This window comes from Gekko japonicus, unplaced genomic scaffold (assembly GCF_001447785.1).
Source record: "Gekko japonicus isolate JY-2015 unplaced genomic scaffold, Gekko_japonicus_V1.1 scaffold835, whole genome shotgun sequence".
Classification (NCBI taxonomy): Eukaryota; Metazoa; Chordata; class Lepidosauria; order Squamata; family Gekkonidae; genus Gekko; species Gekko japonicus.
Window position 1 is genome coordinate 375946 of NW_015175997.1, and position 22088 is coordinate 398033.

The 22088-nt window shown below is 44.9% G+C and overlaps 1 protein-coding gene across 1 annotated transcript in view; it reads left to right on the forward strand.

Annotated features, from left to right (window-relative positions):
• The window catches only part of NR1H3 (nuclear receptor subfamily 1 group H member 3), a 45159-nt gene that overhangs the window by 233 nt on the left and 22838 nt on the right, over positions 1-22088 (forward strand). The gene's annotated exons all lie outside the window — the stretch shown is intronic.

Consider the following 22088-nt stretch of genomic DNA (forward strand, 5'->3'; position numbering starts at 1 on the left):
TGCGGACATTCCTGGAGTTGCTGTTGCTGACGGGTAACCTCTTTCTCACACGATCTCCCTGGGCAACCTAGGCATTTGGTAGCGTTTACTCGGGAGTCTGCAGCTCACCTTCGTAGGGTCTCCCGTATGTTCTCTGCGGTACCTTTCTCATTAATTCCTTCTCATGAACACTTGAGGTGCCGGAATAAAAACCACCTGCTGGTGCTGAGGCAACATACACGTGTATTTGTGCGTATGAATAATAAGGGCTGTCCGGTCAGAAAGCAGTCTATTCAGGACCTTTTCTGATTTCGTCCTGTTTGAAAGCGCAGGTTAAAGAGCTGTTGAACTCTGGCTTTGATTCGTCAGAAAGGGGACATCTTCCAGATTGCTTACTTTTGCTCAGCAGCTGTGACCAGCTGTATCTACTGAAGGGCAGGTAAAGAGCGGCTGAATGTGATTTTTGTATGTTTTCAAGGCATCGTTGTGATTGTGAGCACAAAGTGTTTTAAAAAGTATTTTGGATTTTTTTTAAATTAGCAATGCATCCTTGAATTTGTGCCTCAAGCTGCCTTCCTATCCACGATTACTTGTGAGTAAACCCTGTAACAGCACAGTGGGCTGGGCGTAAATGTGGCTGCAATCCTAGGTGCAGTTATTTGGAAATAAGTCTGATTGAATTCTGGAACACTTGTTTCTGAATACATTCACCCTGGGCAAGGCTATAAAGCCACATCCTGCCTGTGTAGTCTTTTGTGGGGGGTGGGGGTGGAGAGTGCTGTCAAGTCGCAGCTGACTTATGGTGACCCTGAATGGTTTTCAAGGCAAGAGTTGTTCAGAGGTGGTTTGGCATTGCCTGCCTCCATGGAGGGGTGGATAAGGAGAAAATGAAAAGTGGGTATTGCAGAAAAAACTTTCATCAACTGCATAATCTTGTCATGTGTCCAGAAAGATGATAATTGTAAGAGGACTGGGACAGGGGGTCAGATATGATCATATTAGTATATAGTAGTGTGACAATGTGCAATTAAAACACTGTGACAGATCTGCCATCATGGAACCAAAAGAATGCACACCTGCTTTACTTGTCATCTTTTCACCTGCGCCACCTCTGCAATATGAGGAGAGAGGGAACAAGTGATGATAGTCTTTTGCCCACAGCCTGTTCAAGCCTGGAACCAGGTCTGCAGAGTTATTTGGTGTGCAACACCAACTCTACTTTAGCCTGGGAAATGGGGGTTCAAATGCCTTCAAGCATGAACTCCCTTGATGGCTTTGGTCCAGTCACTACCTTTCTGTTGTTTGTAAAGAAAGAGATAATAGTGTACATTTACTCATTCAGAATGAGTAATGAATGCAGAAATGAATATGGAATGGAAGATATTGGTAAATATTGGTAGAATGATGTTCAGGAGTAGTTCACATGCAGACACTAGCTATAAATTTGGTCTTTGTCTTCTAATGTGCTGCTGGTATCCAGCATTTCGGGCTAGTGTGTCAGAAGTCAAATCCACACCCTACAATACATATGCCTCTGGAGGGTCAAGATAATCCTGTCTCCAGGGAGCAGGCAGTAGTGTTTAGAGGAGATGCTCGCAGCATGCTTGATTTCATTTATTTATTTAAATCTTCATATATCAGCTTTCTGCTTGGAAACTACAGGCCTCCAAGGTGGCTGATAATAAAAAAATGATGCAATAAACAAAATAAAACCATCAGGCAGCAAAAATAGATTAAAATTTTAACATAAGGGGTTTTTAACCATTTCAAAAGGATTCACATCAAAAAGAGTCTATGGTGCATACAGTTCTTTGTCTCCCCTCCCCCAGTTTCCCTAAAAAAGATCTTATGTTGTCTGTGGAGAGAAAAGAAGTTGTATTCAAGCTTTCACCATGAAACCACCATAAATAACGGGTACTAGCGAAGAGTGATGGTTTCATGTACTTCTGTAAATTTCCCAGAATCATCAGGATGGTCGTGCTAGAATGAATGTTGGAGTAGATGGATCTTTGATCTGATCGTCATATCTTTGGCCTGATCTGATTTTCTTTATGTATTCATTCCTTTCCCCCCTTCTATTAGGGTTACCATATTTTGAAAAGCAAAAAAGAGGACATATTTCCCGACTAACTATTTCAAACAAATGATCACTATGACTAACCTAATTTTAAATACCCCTACTATTTAAGCTCTGATAATTGTTACTAACCTTCCGACCCCAAAAGAAAACATTTTAATCAGTTTTTTAAAAAAGAGTCCAAAAGAGGATGGATGGACACATGCACATGCACAAAAGGACAAGTCGTCTGAAAGGAGGACATCTGGTAACCCTACCATTTATATCACCACTGATCAATACATTCCCTGTATGCATGGTATTATGGCTTGCTGGTGTCACTTGGAGCCAAGGCAACTGTTCCTTGGTCGTCAGTCATGACTTGTTCTCAGGGCCAAGGCGACAATTCCTTGCCCAGTCAGTGATTTGCTCTTATGGTTCTGTGGGGCTGCCTACCCACTGCATCCCATCCTCGTTGCCATTATTATGAACTGAAATTGAGGCAGCTCTTAAGCAAGTGATTTCATTTTATTCAGCTCATAACAACACTAGACAAATATACATAGAAAAATGCTGACATATATGATTTGAACGGGCAAAACCACACCTAAACAAACATATAACAACCAATCGGAATACGGAGCTTGGAACCAATGAGAGTGATTCCCGCCAAAGTCAAAGGCTTCTCTGATTGGCCTATTTGCCAATCCATGTAATGCTATGATTTATGGAACTGTGCTTACGCTAACGCAATGCTTTATTGACTTAAGACATAAGACATGGTCACCCATGGACCCCAGTAGTGACTATTACCCCTTGGCTCAAGTGCTTAGATGAGGTGATCCGAGCCTTTTAATAGCATTTTAGTAATAACTGCCTTACCATGACCTTGCTTGAAGATGTGGTATCAGACTGCCTGTACGTTAACTGCTTTTAGATTGTTTCTATAGCCAGACTCTTGAGATTTTGAGTTCTTTGGAGATATTTTATGTAATGAAAAGTATTCAGTTCTTGAGAGCCAGTTTTGTGTAGTGGTTAAGTGCATGGACTCTAATCTGGGAGGACTGGGTTTGATTCCCCAGTCCTCAACTTGCACCTGCTGGATGACCTTGGGCAAGCCATAGGTCTGGCACAGCTGTTCTTGAAAAACAGCAGTTTCTGTCAGAGCTCTCTCAGCCCCACCTACCTCACAGGGTGTCTGTTGTGGGGAGGGGAAGGGAAAGGAGTTTGTAAGCTGCTCTGAGACTCCTTTGGGTAGTGAAGGGCTGGGTATAAATCCAGCCTCTACTCTTCTTCTTCTTCGGGAATAAGAGGTGGCTTCTGGAGGTTTATTTGAGAGTCAGTGTGGTATAGTGGCTTCGAGTGTCAGACTAGGATCTGGGAGACCCAGGATCAAATTCTCACACTGCAATGGAAGCTCACTGGATGACTTTGGGCCAGTCACATACTAATGTACCTCACAGGGTTATTGTGAGGCTAGAATGGAAGAGAGGAGAATGATGTAAGCCCCTTTGGGTCCCTGCTGGGGAGAAAAGTGGGGTATAAAGTAAGTGAATTTTAAAAAATCATTTTGCACACTGAAGCTTTCTCTGCATTGCAAATTTTACTGTAGCACAGAGGAACCTCGCCTTATTAAGATGTTTTTGACAATTATCTAATTAGCCAGATTTACAGATCATATCCTTCTGCCTTTTATGATTCTCCAGGCCACCCTCATACATGACCAAAGTGATAATATGTATTGTAATGTTCCAAGTCCTGCTCATTAACAAAAGACACAGAAAATTCAAATGGAAAAAGAAAGAGAACCTTTCACACAGAATGTTGCAAACTTAATTTTTTGTCAGCAGAAACAAAAATTATGGCCTGTACCTGGCTTTGATTGCCAACCAGTGGTATATATGAGGCCCTGTGACCGCAGATTGAAGCTGTGGCAAGAAAACGAGTTGTTCTAAGCTGTGTTGTGAGTTTTCTGGCTGAAGTCTGAAGCCAGTTAAAGGCTTGGCTAATACAAGATCCCAGTCAGGGCCGGGCTTTGGGAAGAACACAGGGACATTCTGAATGTTTGAAGTTATCTGGGAGACATTCAAGGCTGTCATTTCCCATCTGGTGGGTGTGCCCTGAGTGCAGCCATGTCACTGGTTGGCCTGGAGCCAAGGGGACTCTGCCTGTCTTGCAGGACTATTATCCAGCAGGGCATTTTGTAATGATGTCAATTGCAAGAAGGGAGCCTTGGCAGGGCAAAGTCTGCAGAAAGTTCAGTCTGATGTTTAGACCCATGCTGCAGAAGGAATTCTATCTACACATGTTTTCTGCTGTGTGGATGTCCGTGTGCATTCTTGTATGTTCCCCACCCTCTTTTTTTTTCTGGTATGGCCCTCTTTAATATTCAACTCCATTTTAACTCATTAGCTTAAAACCCCCTAATGATCTCAATTCTCTTGTGAATCGCAGCAGCCACAATATTCTTTTTGCTTGCGCAGCTCTTCAGTATATAGTCAAATTGACTGATTCTGGTAGCTGTAGTTAGGTGTAAGCTAGACAGATTCACTGAGCATCATGGGTCTGGAAGAAACCCATCTAGCTTGGCCCCCTGCTGTAGATCAGGACTGACTGATGCTCACAATCCACATTACTATGTTTTACAAACAGTGGAGATGATATCCTATGCCAGAGGTTGCTCTTTGTAATGTGACATGTGCAGCACATTGACTGTTGTAACATATTTGGGGTTTTTTTCTGATATGCCCTGCAGACATGACAATATCTGATGTCTTTGGCTTCTGACTACCTTTGCAATCGCTCTGTTCAGCAATTAGCCTTGAAAATGAGAACACGGGGAAGAACATCTGTTACACGTAGCAAGTATATAAAGTGATCAGCAGGATATCTAAGGTGGGTGTGGGCAGCCAAAGAGTAGACTGTAATCCACCAGTGTACTAATGGCTAGGGTTGGGAAATTCCTGGAGATTTGGGGTGGGGTGGGGTCTGGGGAGGGCAGGGACTTTAGTAGGGTATAATGCCATAGAGTCTACCTTCTGAAGTGGCTGTTTTCTCCAGGGGACTGATCTCTGTCACTTGGAGATCAATTAATTACTCTCAACATTCCACAATTAAGGGTACATCTGTCTATCGATCTCCAATGTTAACATGTTTATTTCATTCACTATGTTTACTCCTGGAATTATACCAAACAAATGGTGACCATATAAACTAAGCTTATTATTCCAGTTTGGTCCTTGAATCTGTTAAACATCTCCATTATGTTGTATGTTAATTTGCTGCTCACTCTCTACCTATATGTATGGACTGGTAACTTCCATATCAATGTATCTGAAGAAGTGTGCATGTACATGAAAGCTCATACCTTGAATAATACTTTGTTAGTCTTAAAGGTGCCACTGGTCTCAAACTTTGTTCTGCTGCTTCAGACCAACATGCCTACCCACCCGATTAAAGTCCCCAGGTTTAACTGCTGGCATATCCAGTGAGAGGACCTCAGTGAACAGAGTTTGTGAAATACGTTTCAGTGCTTGACATCCTGAAGAGCTGCTGACAAAGTAGACAATTCTTAGCTAGGGAGACCAATGGTCTGATAATATAAAGCAGCTTCTTATGTTCATACGCTGTGTTCCTTGGAAAGAATTCCTTATTGTGGTTTGACGGGAGTATTTATTTTTTCATTTATCAGGAATTCACTGAGCATTTGTCATCAGTGAAGAGTATATGAACATATAATTGCCAGGGATTATCTCTGAGTCACTATTCTCCCCCCCCCCCCCCGATTATTTTAGTGGAGATGATGGTAGCAATGTTAATACCAGGTTTGAAATCTTGTGCAGCGATATTTCCAGTGGATCTTTTTTGCTTTTTATTAGCTTGTAGAAAGACAAGGCTTTCAAACATTCTTTGTCTTTGGATGTGAACAGATCTGGTATCCCTAACAAACAGAACTATCTTCAGCAGCAAGCAATCTATCCTTAAATAATCTTGAAGATAGGCATTGCAACATTACCTTTTCTCATTGACCTACGATACCTTGGAGCTTTCATGTGCATTTTGATGTTAACCCTTAGTTGCTGTTCTTTGATATTCTAGGGAACTGTAAGCCTAATGAGACAGCTGACCTGGCATATATCACTGAGACGTGTTAACCTCTCCCAATTGTGCCCTAGGTGATACATCAGCATAGGCATGGTGGGCAAGAAGGCAGTGTTCCGGTCCATAAGGATTCTATCCCCTTAGCATGTTGCCCCATCCAGAACACGCCCAGTTTTGAGGCTGTGTACCTAATGCTGGGATTGAGAGACAGGACTGGGATTCTGTTACTATACTGCCCACCCTGCTGCCTAACAATCTCCCTACCTGAGCTGGTCTCGGGGTGAAGTTGAGGACCCCTGTGTCCCGGGAGACTTCCACATTCATGCTGAGGTTGTCTTGTCAGGAGTGGTTCAGGATTTAACGGCCTTCCTAACAACCATAGGCCTGTTTCAAGTAATAAATAGTCGTACACATTGTGCAGGTCACACTCTTGATCTGGTATTTTGGTCATGGCAGGAGGAATGTGATCTGAGAATGGAGGATCAGTTGGTCAGTGTGGGAACCTACTGGCCACAAAAGGAGGCCTAGGCCTGCCTCACTGGCAATGCGGTGACATCACTTTCGGTGTACACTGGAAGTGTCATCATCACATCGCTGGCGACACAGTGATACTCTGGTATTTGGGGGAAAAACTCTACAGTAAAATGACTTCTTCCACAGAGTTTTTGCCCAAACATTGTGTGTTCCCCTGCAGTTCCAGTGATGACATCTCTTCTGGTGCATGCCAGAACTGATGCTACTTTATCAGCAGCAACACTGGCCTAGCCCTCTCTTTGGTCCTGATAAGCAGGGCTCTAGTCGGGGGGGAGCTCTCAGGTACGGAGCTCCGGAAGAGAACCTCTAGGGGGCGGGGCGGTCATGTGGTGAAGCCCTAATGAGCTCCGGCAGCTCTTTTTCTACAACAAGACCCCTGCTGATAAGTCCCCCACCCCCCCACACCAGTTGCCAGGGGGTACCTGGCAATCTTATGATTTACTCATGGGCTGTGGATAGGCTTGCCAAGTCCACCCGGGGGGCAGGGAAACCCCCACCCGAGAGGCCCGTTACTCGCCGCTGGCGGATCAGGCCCCGGGGGAACCCCACCCCCAAAGCATGCGACGTGCCCGGGGTCAGCACATCACCCGGAAGTGACGCAGTCGCGTTGGGCACATTGGGGGCGGGGGCGCGGTCATCCGAGGGAAAACTCTATGGTTTTCCCTCGGATGATTGTGGCCCCGCCCCCGGCGTGCCCGACGTGGTTGCGTCACTTCTGGGTGACGTGGTTGCGGTGCGCGTGCGCACTCCCGGACCAGCGCTGGACTCCCCCAGTATGCAGAGGGTAAGGACTTGGCATAGGGTTGCCAAATGGCACTCACCTCCTTGGCGGGGGACTCCTGGGCAGCTCCCGGTGTACACGCCACATCTACATCACCCGGATGTGACGTCATGACGCCGGGCACGCTGGGGGCGGGGCCACAGCCATTTGAGGGGAAAACATAGAGTGACGTGCACGTGGGGGTGGGGTTTCCCCCGGGGCCCGATTCTGCGGGGGCGGAAATCGGGCCTCCAAAGCGGGGGGAAATCTGCCCCCGGGGGGATTTGGCAGCCCTAACTTTGCAACCCTAGCTGTGGATGATGAAAAGAGAAGGGAAACTGCTAGAGCAGTGGTGGAGGAAGACTTGGGACAAATCTGATAGGACACGGACAAAAGTTCATTTTAAAGCATACTCTATGGCAGTGATGGCGGCAAAGAAACAACATTTTCCCACCACCTGTAGGCCAGTGCTGTTGTTCCAGGTGGTTAGAGGCCTATTGGGATCTGGCCTGCAGTAGGAGGTGAACTGCTTGGTGGCCCACTGTGACTGTTTTGCTCAGCACTTTGCAGATAAAATCTCTTGCATCTGTTCTGAGTTGGACTCTGTGTTAGCAGTGACAAGGTTGGAAGGTGCCAGTGTGTCGACTTATCCAATAGTTTGGAATACATTTTAGGTTTATTCTCACTGAAGATATGCACAGGATCCTTGGATGTTTGAGGCCTACCACCTGTTTGTATGACCCTTGCCCTTCCTGGTTACTTAAATATTCTGCGAGGGAGGGCTGACTGTCGGGGTTCGAGAGGGAGTTAATGCTCCCTTCGGAGATGGGGTGATCACTCCAACCTTGAAGCAGGCTGTGGTGGTTCATCCACTTCTAAAGAAGCCTGCCTTTAACTCAGGAGATCTCAATAATCATTGGCCAGTCTCAAATGATCCATTCCTGAGCAAGGTCATTGAACGGGTGGTAGTTGGCAACTTCAAGTTTTCCTGGATAAAGCAAATTGTTTAGACCCCTTCCAGTCTGGGTTTAGGCCTGGTTATGGGACTGAAACAGCCTTGGTTGCCCTGTTGGATGACTTATGCTGGTAGATTAACAGAGGGAGTGCAAATATCTTGATTCTCCTGGACTTCTCAGTGGCTTTTGACACTATTTATCATGTTGTCCTTCTGGACCTCCTATATGTACTGGGATTGGAAGGTACTGTTTTGCGGTGGTTCTGGTCCTACCTGGGGAACTGCTGCTCAGCACCTTGGCCTTTTGGCCTGTGGGGTCTGGCAAGGTTCCATCTTGTCCCCTAGGCGCTTTAACATCTATGTGAAATCACTGGGGTCCTTTCTGTACTTGGATCTCATCCCTGGTTTTATCAGAGTTCAACTCGCGACACAATACCTTGCATTTATCCCTGGTTATAACAGCATCTGTTTATCCTGGGACAAGTGTGGGGCAAAACTGGGGTGACCTCAATGTAATGTGGAAATAAAAAATACCCCGAGATAATTACAGGTGGGAACTTGAGTGTAGTGTAGAATGTAAACATACCCTGAGATTATTACAGGGGTGAACTCGAGTGTGGTGTAGAATGTAAATTTGGGGACAGGGTTGAACCAGGCTTTAAGGTCTAGTGTGGAATCACCCTGGGTGAAGTCATCTGGAGATTTGGGCTAGGTTGTCACCAATCCATGGTTGATGATCAGTTCTGCCTTCCACTTCCAGCTGAGCTGTAGAAACCCTGAACTGGTGCCTGGAGGCAGTTTTGGAGTGGATGTGGGCTAATAGACTGAAGCATAATCCTGACAAGGTGGAAGTGCTACTGGTGGGTGGAAGGTCTGACTCAAGATTTAAGGTGTCACCCATTTTGGATGAGATTGCACTCCCCTTGAAGGAACAGGTCCGTAATCTGGGGTGCTCTTGGACCCAGGCCTACTACTGGATATGCAGGTGACACCTGTGGCCAGGAGCACCTTTTACCAACTTTGACTGGTTAGACAGCTGCAGCCTTTCCTAGGCAGAAAAGATCTGGTAACTATGGTGCCTACCCTGGTTCATCGATGTTAGATTACTATAATGCGCTGTACATGGGGCTGCCCTTATTTATTTATTTATTTGTCTCATTTATACCCCACCCTCCCTGCAAAGCAGGCTTGAGAAGTGTTTGGAAACTTCAGTTGATACAGAATGTTGCAGCCAGGATGTTGACTGGAATGGGATGTAGGGACCATATCACTACAGTCTTGGCCCATCTACACTGGCTCCCAATTTGTTTCTGGGTACAAATTTATTATTTTATTTGATCAGGATGCTGGTGTTGACCTTCAAAGCCTTATATGGTTTTAGACCAATATACCTGAAGGACCAGCCATTATGGTCATCTTTTGGTTGTGGCACCAAATCTCTGGATCTCTTTCTCCAGGAAGATTAATCTTTGCCACTGGGTAGGGTTGTTAGGCACCCAGTCTGAGTGGGGGTTCCCCTGTTTTTGCAGGCCCATTTCCACCGCCGGTCAGCTGGCCAGCAGGGGGAAACTCCACCCACAAGTGCCCCAAACACGAGATGATGATGTCACCCAGAAGTGATGTCATCATATTGGGGTGACACTCTAGTTTGTGGGCAAAACTCTATGGTAAAATTGAGCCCAAACCATAGAGTTTTGCCCAAAAACTAGTGTCATCCCCCTGATGCAGCGACACAGTGATGTCATTTCCAGGTGATGTTACATCCGGGTGATGCACTCAGGAACACCCCAGACAAGATCCTGGAGTCCCACACTGGCAGCCAGTAAGGACCTGGCAACCCTACCAGTGGGTGAAGACTTTTTTGTTTAGTTTAGCATTCCCTTAATGATCCATCCTTCCTAACCAATGTTTTTATGTTTTATATGTATTTCAACTCTGTATACTTTAACAATATGTGTTTGGGAGGTGGGTTGATTTTAATTTTTTAAAAATGTAATGTCATTATGCATGTTTTTAAACTGTTAGCTGCCTTGGTGGCCTTCGAAGGTATGGAAAGGCAGGATACAAATTGTAGGGTTACAATACAATACAATACAAACTGCTAGCTGCCTTGGTGGCCTTCGAAGGTATGGAAAGGCAGGATACAAATTAAGTAAATAAATACATAAATAGTAACTCTGAACTGGGTCTAGAAAAGGAGATCTAGATCTAAGAAAAATTCTACCAGTAAGCTACTCCAGGGTGGTCTAAACACTGAACTTACTGTGTTCTTGACTGGTGATGTGATGTGTACTTGCTGTGATTGTCGCAAATGGTAATCTGCATTGCATGGTATAAAGGATTTTGATTTAACTTTTCCTAACACTCTGGCAGTTTCTTATCCCATAAGTCATTGCAAGCTTCCCAAAGGAAACTGTAGGAGCTAGTACTTTAAAAGAAGAACCATAGGCACTGACTGCTAGATAGGCCTGTTATTTCAGGCAGTTTAGAATCAGAACTCTGTGGCCAGCTGATCCTGAAAATTTCCTTCCATGGGAGTATAATGCAAGCATTCAGAATGCTACAGGCCCAAAAGAACATGGGAAACCATTATGGAATTGTTGAGTTGGCGGGTTCCTGAGATAGCAAGATACCAACTCAACACACCACAAATATATGTGATAAGTCGTAAAGGTAAAGGTTCTCTTGCTTGAAAGCCAGTCGAATCTGACTCTAGGGTTGTGGTGCTCATGTCTGTTTCAAAGCCAAAGAGCCAGCGCTGTCCGAAGATGTTTCCGTGGTCATGTGGCCGGCATGACTAAACACCAAGACGCACGGAACGCTGTTACCTTCCCACTGAAGTGGTACCTATTTATCTACTTGCAATTTCTTGCTTTCGAACTGCTAGGTTGGCAGGAGCTGGAACTAGAGACAGGAGCTCACTCTGTCATGCGGTACACTTGGGTCTCGAACTGCTGAACTACCGATTTTCCTCAGCCTGCAGTTCAGCGTCTTAACCACTTGAGCCACCGCAGCTCTTATAAATCTTATAAGTCTTATAAATGAACAAATACATCACACGAGAATAGTGAAGTCCCCAGTTATGCCTGTGTTGTCTAGACTAGACCTCAGTCGTTCTCCGATACAAAGTGGAGGTGACTAGCAACTATGATGTATTGAAACTAATTTGTGCCAAGATAAATGAGATAAAAGTGTAGAGTAACTTAACTTAAATGTTTTGAAAGTGTAGAGCTGATATGGATCACTGCTGAGGTTTGATTTTTTAGCTTTCACTAGACAGCCTCCCTTGGAGTTTTCTCAGGCTGAATCTGCCCCTAAGCATTAGCTGCCCATATCAACATACTCCATGATGCTTTGCTGAGGATGGGAAGAGAAGACCACTTATGCATTCTTTAAAAATCTCCTTTGCTTTTCCCTCCTAGGAAGAATGCTAATGGAATTTTTCCTGTTTGAATCCCCTGACAAAGTCAGAGTCATGACTCCCATTTCCTGCAGTCCATCTGAAGGTCAGTGCTGATGGTGGAGTCAAAGTCAGCACTGGGCTGCAGTTAGAGCCAAGATCCCTGTGGGTTATTGCTGTTCGGCTTCAAAAGCGCAGACCCTTCTCTGCTCCCTTCCATTAACCACCCAAGCAGTGAACAGTCTTGGTCATGTCCTTGGGGGGGACTTGTGTGTGTGAGAGAGAAGTGGGGTGGATTCATTTTGAGAAATGGGAAACAATCAGCAACAGCTCTTGAGTTACACAATTTATTTGACAATGTCAGGTGTTCTTCAGTTTCCAGAGTTGCAGTTTCATTTGTATTTAAGAAAGAAACCTAGAGATCATTTTAAAACTGAAACAAGTACTTGTTTGGTCAGCATTTGTAAAAATAGGAATACCCACAATTTTTGTTGGTAACTTCTTGAAGTACCTTTTTCTGAAGCTGCTGATTATATTTGATTTAAGCACTCTACCCTTCTGCTTTTAGCCATTCTTTTTCTAAAATTATTTTTGGTGCTATTGAAAGACTCCTGCTGGATCAGAATAAAAACCTAACTTTGGTCCCTGCCACACGGGACGGCTGAAACGCGGCTAATCAGAGCCGCACCAAACTTGAGACGCCGCGGCGGGATCCCACGGATCCCCTCAGCCGCGGCGCATCGCTCCCTGGCACGATCAGATGCCGGGGAGGAAGAGACGAGTGGGAGGGGGAGGCTGCCGAACTGCGCATGCTCGAGCATGTGCAGTACGGCAGGGGGCAGGGGATGCGCCGACGAAAAGACGCGCTGGCGATCCCACGGCCACATTTGCCGCGGCCCATTCAATTGAACCACCCAGGTAGGTGGTTCTTCTTTGATGCGCGTTTTGGGCGGTTGGGACAGATCGGGGACGGCCACGGCACGATTGCCAGATGTTGCTGTGTGATTGCGCCCGTTTGATGCGGCCCCGATCCGTCCCTCTCCCAGCCCAAAACACCTCGTGTGAACAGGGCCTTTCTTTCTCTAGTCTATCAATGGAAGTCTCTTCTGTCTCGACTAGAATGTTGGGATCTTTGATAGCGGTGCTCTCTCTTTGGGGCCGCCTTCTGGAATAAGTCAGGGAGCTCCCATCTTGGCATGCCTTAGGAGGGCCTTTTGAGGAGTCTAATTTGCGTCGCCTGTGGCTATTCAGGTTGATGTTGTAGTTGTGATCTTACTGTTTTGGATTTGTGCTGTCTTTTCCCCCCTTTACATGGTGATGTAAGCCACCTTGACGCCTGTTTAAGGGGGGGCACGGAATATAGATATTTTTATGAACAGCTCAGCATTCTGTTTCCAGCGACTGACATTCAGATATCTCTGTGAAATCTGCAAGCAAGACATGAAGACAGCAGTCCTCTCTTGTTTGCCCCAGTATCTGGTATTCAGAGGTCTGTTGCCTCTGAATGTTGGAGGTTCTGTTTAGCTATCATCGCTGATAGTCACATGTCTTCCATGAATAGAGAGCCACACATCTTTAAGGTCTGCTTTAAGGTCTACAGTCGCTTTTTGGGCTTGAATGCTTGATGCCCTTTTTGCTCTTGCTACACTTGGTATTTTGATAATGCTTAATCTCTTGTTTGTAGTATTAATAAGAAGCTGCCACATTGCACTGCTGAAAGCCAAAACCTGGCTCTGGTTTTCTGCATCAAAAGAACAGCTTTATCTGACAGAAAGCCACATTTTCAACCAATTGGCTAAAGGTGTTTGCCCAATATTTCCTTCCCCAAATCTCATGTCTTATCTGTTTATGTTATCCCTGCAATCATTTAGGGTGCTTCTACATGTAGCTTTTGAAAGAGGGTGGAAGTACATTTTTGAGACAATTCTAGATCCTGCAGTATACCTGCACAGAAAGGCTGGTACTGAGTTGATCTACCGCGTGCCCCCAGCAATCCATGGCACATAATAGGATCAGACAGTCAAGGTTCAGTGCAGGCAGTGTAGCCCACTATCAAAGTGAGGAAGGAGTATTTTCCTTGCCTTCTGGGTTCTAAGTTTCTGTATAAACACATCCTTTATCTCCAGGTGCATCTAAACCTGAGTGCCAGGATGAAAATAAAAGGCATCAGCCAGGCATGGCCATCTGTCCAAGCTGTGGCCACATGCTAGAGTGGGTGGGTTGCATAAATGGGAACAGTGAGTTTAAGAGCTTCGTGGAGATAGTGTATAGAGTGTTTGCCCAGGCTAAAGGAACTGAAGAAGAAAACTTTAAGGACATAGGGAGATTTTATTTATTTTATTTACAAAATTTATATCCCTCCTTTGTGTACTTACTGGGGCCACCAAGGTGGCTAACGATTTAAAACATACATGACAAAATACATTATAAAACTATTCAAATAAACCCCTCTCCCAAACATACTTTATTAAAACTACTTTTAAAAGAGTTTAAAAACAGAGTTAAGATACCTACACAACATTGGTTAGGAAGGAGGGATCATTGAGGGAATGCCAAATTAAGCAAAAGAGTCTTCACCTGTTGAAGACAGCAGCAGAAGGGGCTGCCAAATCTCCCTGGGGAGAGTTAAAGAGCTTTGGTGCCATGGCCGAGAAGGCCCTCTCCTGGTCTGCCATCAGCCTCAGGAGGAGGGAGCACTTGATGCAGGACCTCTGAAGATGACCATCATGGTCAGGCAGGTTCAGAAGGGATTAGGCAGTCCTTCAGATATGTTGATTCCCTAACCATATAGGGATTTAAAGCTCAAGATCAGCACTGTAAATTGTGCCCAGAAACAGACTGGAAGCCAGTGTAAGTGGGCCAAGAGTGGAGTGATATGGTCTTTTTGACCCACTCCAGTAATCACCCTGGCTGCGGTATTCTGTACCAATTGAAGTTTCTGAACACTTCTCAAGGGCAGCCCCACGTAGAGCACCCTGCAGTAGTTAATCTAGATGGTGGAGGAAAGTGGGGCAGAGTGATACGGTGTGTGCATGTGTTAAGGTTCCTTCATGCCAGGAAAAACTAAACAGCAGGCCATAGTGAGGGGCTAAGGAGTCTGGCCATGGATACAGCAAAGCAACTGATCTTCAAGGGTTGTTTAGTACTTGCGTAGCATGGGAGTTTGGATAGGTCCAAATTTCCTTCTTTGAGCAATCCTGTAGCTGGAGAAACCCAGACTGTTAAATGTGACCCTGATTCACTCCCATTAAAGTTTAGCTACAGAGCTGGGTCAGTTGACCAGGTAAAGTTATTTAGGTGAGAGTGTTCAGGCTGACATTTGTGGCTGTGTCAGGCCCTCGACTTCACCTTCTCCCTTGCTTCCAAGCTCTTCAGGCAGGTAAAGCCATCCATTTCCAATGATTGCAGCAATTCAGAGAGCTGCTGTCTGAGCAAGTGGTGTGGGGGAGAAAATGCCAGAAGGATGAACTGGAATAACCTCTTCTTCTTTCTCGTTCCCTCAATTGGAGGACCAAGTGCATCCTGCAGGGAGGGGAGGGAGCACAGCGTATTCTGGGATCCGCTTGTATCTCGGAGCACTCCCAGCCTTCTCTTTTTTTTCTCCTTGTCTTGCTGAGAACTGTTAAGGCCACCAGTCAGTGGGTGGCAGATGAGGCGACGGCAAGCAAGAGAGAGACAGCCTTTGGCACACGGTAGGAAAGAGAGAATTATACACTCAAAACAGCAGGACCAGGTAAGGATAATAGGATTTGGGTGTTCTGGATCATTGGTGTGAAAGTGGTTCAGTTCCTCTGATTGAATGGAACAGTGTATGCTGTGCAATTGAAGAGATCTCTTTTCTGACACCAGGTTGCCATTTATGTCTCGTGAGTCTCCTGTGACTAATGCAGCAGGGAACAAGCAGGATTTTGTGTTCTGAAAAATACCGACAAAAATGGGAGGATGTGGGATGGAAAGTCTTCAGGACCAGTGATCTGTACTTAATATTTTGATTTCTAGCCCACTGGATCCTGCGAGTTGAAGGTGGCAGTTATTGTGTAGCAATATTGCTCTCAAAGGGACTTTCTTAATCCTCTATTCCTTCCCAACCTGAATAAGGTTCAAACTCCGCTTCTTTGTTAGGTGTTTGTGCTCGGGCACTATAACGTGTAACCAGAGGTGTGTGGCAAGTGTTCTTGCAAAAGGAAGGTAATTCACACATGCTTTACAACTGAGTCCCAATCTGACCAGTGTCCTTTGGGCAATAACATTCTTTGCTTGACTAAATTATGTGCTAGGGCGGTTTACAGGTATATGGCCTAAGTGCCTAATTAGTTCCTATCCTAGGGCCCCAATTTGACTGGGGGAGGGGCTACCTATCGACACCTGAGCGGCGCAGTCCTGTTGTATTCCACGGGCGGGCTTCCGTTGTTTCTTCTTGGCGCCTTAGGACGGGTCAACGACATCTCCCGGCAGGCTCCTGATGGACTCCTCCGGCGCGCGGTGGCTCGATTGCAGTTCCAGCCTTTGTCCCTTAGGCTCCGCTGCACTGCATCGTCACACCGTCGCGTCGCTGTCACACCGCCGTAGCTCCGCCTCCATCCGGTCTCCATCGCCGCCGCATCCACGGGTCACCTCTGCTCCACCGCCGTATCACTGCTGCCGCTGCCAACACTCCTGGCACACCATCAGGAGGGAGGGTGCCCCCTGCCAACCTAGGGCATGTACCCATTTGTCTACTTGTGGTTATGCTTTCGAGCCGCTGGGTGGGCGGGAGCTGGGACTTGGGCCGGGAGCTCACCCCAGCCGCAGTGGGTCTCGAACAGCCATAGTGGCTGTTCGCTAGTGTTGTTAATGCAGGCGTTGAACTGCCTGCGCCACCGCTCCCATATTTTAGTGTCAGACATTAAGAAAGTTCAATGATAAAACATCTTCAGCAGCACATATACTAAAACCGATAATTTTACTGACTAGTCTGCTTCAGGACTTTAGGAAAACTTCACGCCAGTTATTCCCAAAGATGGAATTTTCCAGTGTTTCTGAAACCTAAATCTGGAATAACTCTGCATAAGATTGTGCTATAAAAATGTTAGGAAATGAACAAAAATATTCTTTCCTTAATCACATCCAGTTCTTCCTAACTAAACTCCTTTTCCGCCTTTAAATAATCTCTTTGTAACCTTGAAGTTTCCTCTCTTTAAATAGCTTTTATGTCCTACTGCCTCTCCAGTTACTTTTCTGTAATAAATTGAGTAGTAGGATAGTCCAGGCTAGCTTGATCCCATCAGATCTCGGAAACTAAGCAGGGTCAGCCCTGGCCAGTATTTGGATGGAAGATGACCAAGGAATACCAGGGGTGTGACACAGAGGCAGACCACCTCTGAACACCTCTTGCCTTGAAAACCGTCTGGAGTCACCATAAGTCAGCTTTGACTTGATGGCACTTTCCACCACCAAAGGAGTCAATCTGCTTCTACATAGATGGTACACTCTGGCCTGGCTCTCAAACAGCCACCAAGTTTTTTGGAGAATCCACACTATGCTGTGCTCTTCCCATTCCCTTCCATTGCCTTACCCTCTTTTGCACTGATCTTTCTGGAAACCACTTTGGTCCTATGTTTCTGGACAAACTGGGGCCAAATTAGGTTAGCCCACATGTGCAGGAAGGTGGATATTTCTGATTTCCCCATATCTGGCATTGTTTTCTATCTCTATTTACTCACACGCATTATCTCCCCCCCCCCCCCGGTTAATGGCAGGCTCTGTGTTGGCTTTTTAGAAAACTGGTAGCATGTATATCACTGTAACATTATAGTGATATACCATACTTAGTACCATTTTTAAAAAGTTGGCAACCCCCCTTCCTCTTTTAGTCGCTCTCTCTCCATTGCCTTGAAAAGCATACTTTTCAGCTGTAGTGTATTCAAAGCTGCCTTGAATGCATGATATGTTGTGATTTGAAACATCTAATTGAAGTGTAATGTAAGGCTTCGTCCTGGGCTAGGATCCAAATCCATCCAAGCGTGTTACTAGCCCAGGAAGCACCTAACCAATCACCTTTTAGCAAGCTCCCTGAGCGGGAACATCCTTATGTGAACAACCTTATTGGTTGGTATTTGTACAGTGGGTGTGGCTATATTAGCCAGGAATGTTTAAAAGCAGGACAGCTGCAATGTAAAGGCTGTTCTGGCTATCAGATGTTGATCCGTGTTGGAGTTGTGTTCGAGTTGAAGAATAAAGTTGTGTTCTTGCTGAATCACTCTCCAACTGCTTTGTTAAGCGAGCAACTTAACATCAGCTGAATGATGTGTTCAGAGAAGTGGGCAGGGGGAATTGCCAGGGAAAATGATGTCCTTTTGCCATTCCATGCAATCATTTTACGCAACTTTGTGTTCAGAGGTGCACAAAGAGGTGTTTAACACCTGAAGATCTCTAACTCCTAATTTCCCCCCAGCAGCTTTTGACTCCAGATTTGTTTCATGAAGGGGCAAAAAGTGGGTAGCTACTTGTGAATGGTAATGTGGCAGTGGTGGGGGTGGGTTAGGCCTGTCCCGAAGGAGCCTGAGAAAAGGGGTACTGGAAAGAGCAAGAGGAACAATTGTGAGAGAGTGCTGAGAGAACATTTAACTTCCCTGTGACAAAATCTCAGGGGAAGTGTGGAAGCCTTTTAGGAAGTTTGTGAAAATTTTGCAGGGTGGCATAAAAATTGGAGGAATTGACCAGAGCAAAAGGTCACCATGGCACCAGCCTGTCGTGTGTCAAGAAAATGAGTGTGTCGGTGTGGGCTATCGTGCAGCCTTGTCCTCTCATTGTCACATCACTTTGATAACATGATTATCAGAACAGAGCAGTTGTGACTTAAGATTGCAAGTAAGACTTTGCAAAATGCAAGTAGAATGTAGAAAAACATACTTGTTCCCATCTGGAAGCCTTATAGTGCAACCCTCCTAAGACCATTGAAGTAACCCTGTTCAGGACTGCAGTGTAAACCCCCCCCCAAAAAAAAAACCAAGGAGGAAAGGGGTCTGGTGTGTAGGATTGGGGAAGAAGTTTTTGAAAAAGTGAGCTGGATTTACTGTGCCCCTGAGAGACCTCTCAATATACCTGTTGTGTTCTGGCCATTTGCTCCTATAGACAACTGTTGCTTTTTGCTTTTGGTCCTTCTTCACTATGCTACTCCCCAGTCCCAGATTGTCTTGTGGGGAAATACTGGATAAACTTCACAGTCAACAAACTTGAGTATATTTGTATTTAATATCCAGTGTAATGACAAAATTCTCCGCTAAAGCCTAAAGATCTCTTCTAATGTCTTGGTAGGAATCGCAGTATAGATTGTAAATGCCCAGATGGAGTGGTCAAACAAAGAAGCTAAAACTGAGGGATAAACTACGCGTTCAGTGCAGGTTTTTCATGATTTGGGTTATGGGTTCCCCACAGAATGGCTTTTTAAAAGTAGGGCCCAAATAAGATTGGAATGCCATCACGGGGAATGGGAGAGAAGGGCTCATGTCTTTTCCCCCAATCCATTTTCACACACAGAAACTTTGTATGTTTGTGTGTGGGGTGTTTGCTCAGTTTGGGTTCTCTTTTATTTTTTAGAAGCCCTTCCATGCCGCCGCTGTGTGGCTGAAGGGAACCTGAGATTATTATTAACATGTATGTATTAAAATGCTGACACAACACCTTTCCTTGTGGTTTCATGCACCTTACAATGATTTACAGTAAAAAGCCATTTCCAGTTAAAGCTATAATAAAATAGCAAACCCCAAATCTTTCCCTCTCTCCCCCCTTAAAAGATGCCTGCTGTTGAAACCCCTTCAAAAGAAACTCTCGCTCTTTCTAGACTCAACAGATATGGCCATGCTGATTCATGCTGCCATAACGCCCATACTGGATTATTGTAACATGTTTTTAGTGGGGCTCTCCTTTTAGCAGGGCATGTCTTTCCCCCCTTCCAAGCAAACCTGGACATGTGACATTTTCCCCTGTGAGGCAGCAGAAAAAATGATGTTTGGGACCTTTGCTCTCTGAGTTGTTCAGCTATTTCTGGGCAGGGCTGGAGCAGGAAAGGAGCTGTTGCCAACACCTCTTAGAGGTACTTGGCTTCTGATCTGAGGCGTGACCCTGGGCCCAAAGAACAGATGTTCTCCTGAGCCTTTCACCAACATTTATAATCCTTTGGGATATGCTGTTTGTTTCTGTTGTATGGTTTGCTAATATGTTATCCCTTCAGCTCTGAGACTAACAACTGACAATGGCAGTGCAAACCAAGTTTTTAGTTGGCACACTTAATGCGACAGACTTGCAATTACATTAAATTAAAATGATTTAAATACAGTCACTTTGTTGTTGCTGCTGTTGTTGTTCAGTTGCACAGTCGAGTCCGACTCTTCATGACCCCATGGACCACATCACGCCAGGCCCTCTTGTCTTCTGCCTTCCTCTGGAGTATGCTTAATTTCATGTTCGTTGCATCGATAACACTGTCTAAGAACATAAGAATATAAGAACATAAGAACATAAGAGATGCCAATGTTGGATCAGGCCAAAGGCCCATCCAGTCCAACACTCTGTATCACACAGTGGCCAGAAATACCAGTGCCATCAGGAGGTCCACCAGTGGGGCCAGGACATTAGAAGCCATCCCTTCTATCTAAGCATCTCATCCTTTGCCGTCTCCTTCTTCTTTTACCTTCAATCTTTCCCAGCATCAGGGTCTTCTAAAGTGATTGTTACCCATAGGCAGTAACAATCACTTTAGCTAAATTTAAAAAACTGACATAATCCTGGGGCATCCATTATTGGGTTTTTAAACTGCCATGGATCATCATGGCCATGGTGTAGTTAGAGAAGAGGTTCAATCTTTCCAGCTGTACGTGGTTTCACCTTCAGGTTCACCTGCTTCTGGTGACTTACTTAGCATCTACTAGAGCTCATTCCTCCTCTATAGTGTCTTCCAGGCTTCTGCAACAGGCTCTCTGACGTGAAGGGGGGGGCCATCATCTTCAGGAGACACTGTAAAGCTGTTTCATTTGCAAGGGCTTTGAATGGGGATTAAGCCACAGCCATCTGCATGGGGGACAGGGTTAATGAAGTTTTGTTCTATTTTGTATGTTTTTAATTTGGAAATGTAAAACTGCCTTGATCCACAAGGGAAAGAATCGGTATAAATGTCTTATAATTAATAAATAAAATAATTGAACCTGGCAGTTCCATTCTGTTATTAAAGAGAACAGCACCCTCTCTTTGCTTCCTCCCACCCCAAGAGCTAATTATAGGGGTCAGGTTTGGTTGTTAAAACCATATAGGAATAGTTAAATACTAATCGGCAGTGAACACTTGAAGCTGCCTTATTTGCCTACCAGGGCCAGTATTAGCCCTGGACACAAGTTATACAAACCACCTACAATGTACATCTGATTGTTCTTTATACACACATTGAGTAATTCTCACGTTATATTCAGTCCAGGAACAATTGAATGTGTGATGGAAGTACCACATTTATCTAGGTACTGATCCTTTGTTTCATTTGTAAAGTGAACTCTTCTTGGCTGTTTCATACAAACAGCCGTTTGCACGAACATGCCAATTGTATGTGCATTCACTGTAACTTGTGAACAGAGCTATTGTCTCGTCTGATTAGGAGTGGCTTTCCAGGGTCTCAGATGTGGTCTTTCACATCATCTACTACCTGACTCCCTTCCCTTTAAACTAGAGATGATGAGGACTGAACCTGGGAAGGGTCTGTAAACGTTGAACCTGACAATAGGTTGTGGTTTTTTTTAGTGCTGATCATTTAAAATGGAATCATTCAATTAAATAAATTGTTATAGGTCCAGAATTTTAATCTGCTAATGACCATGCTAAGCATGCATGTTGTGGAGATTAATATGTATAGCTGAAAAATTTAAAAACTTGCAAAATTCTAGACTTGTGACATTAATGTGGGATTCCATTGCATATATAAAGAATAGAATAAGAACACAGGTTTGCCTCTATGCTAATCTGATAAAATAAGAAAAGTTCACTTGTTTTTAATTAAACCATTCAGCTAACTTACTGAGTGTACGTAAAACGTGAATGGATGTAGAAAGAGAATAATGCCTAATTCAAAACGTAAAATATTTACCTGAACTCTTTGTATGAAACGAACTCCCAGAGCTGGATGCTACCTGGTTTCTGTTTGATCAGATGTATATGATAAACAGATTGTGATTGGGATCATAGTGCATACCGAGAGAGAACACGTAAGTGTCTCCCTCCCCCCACTTGACATTACCTTATTTATTTATTCATTTATTCAATTTATACCCCACCCTCTCCC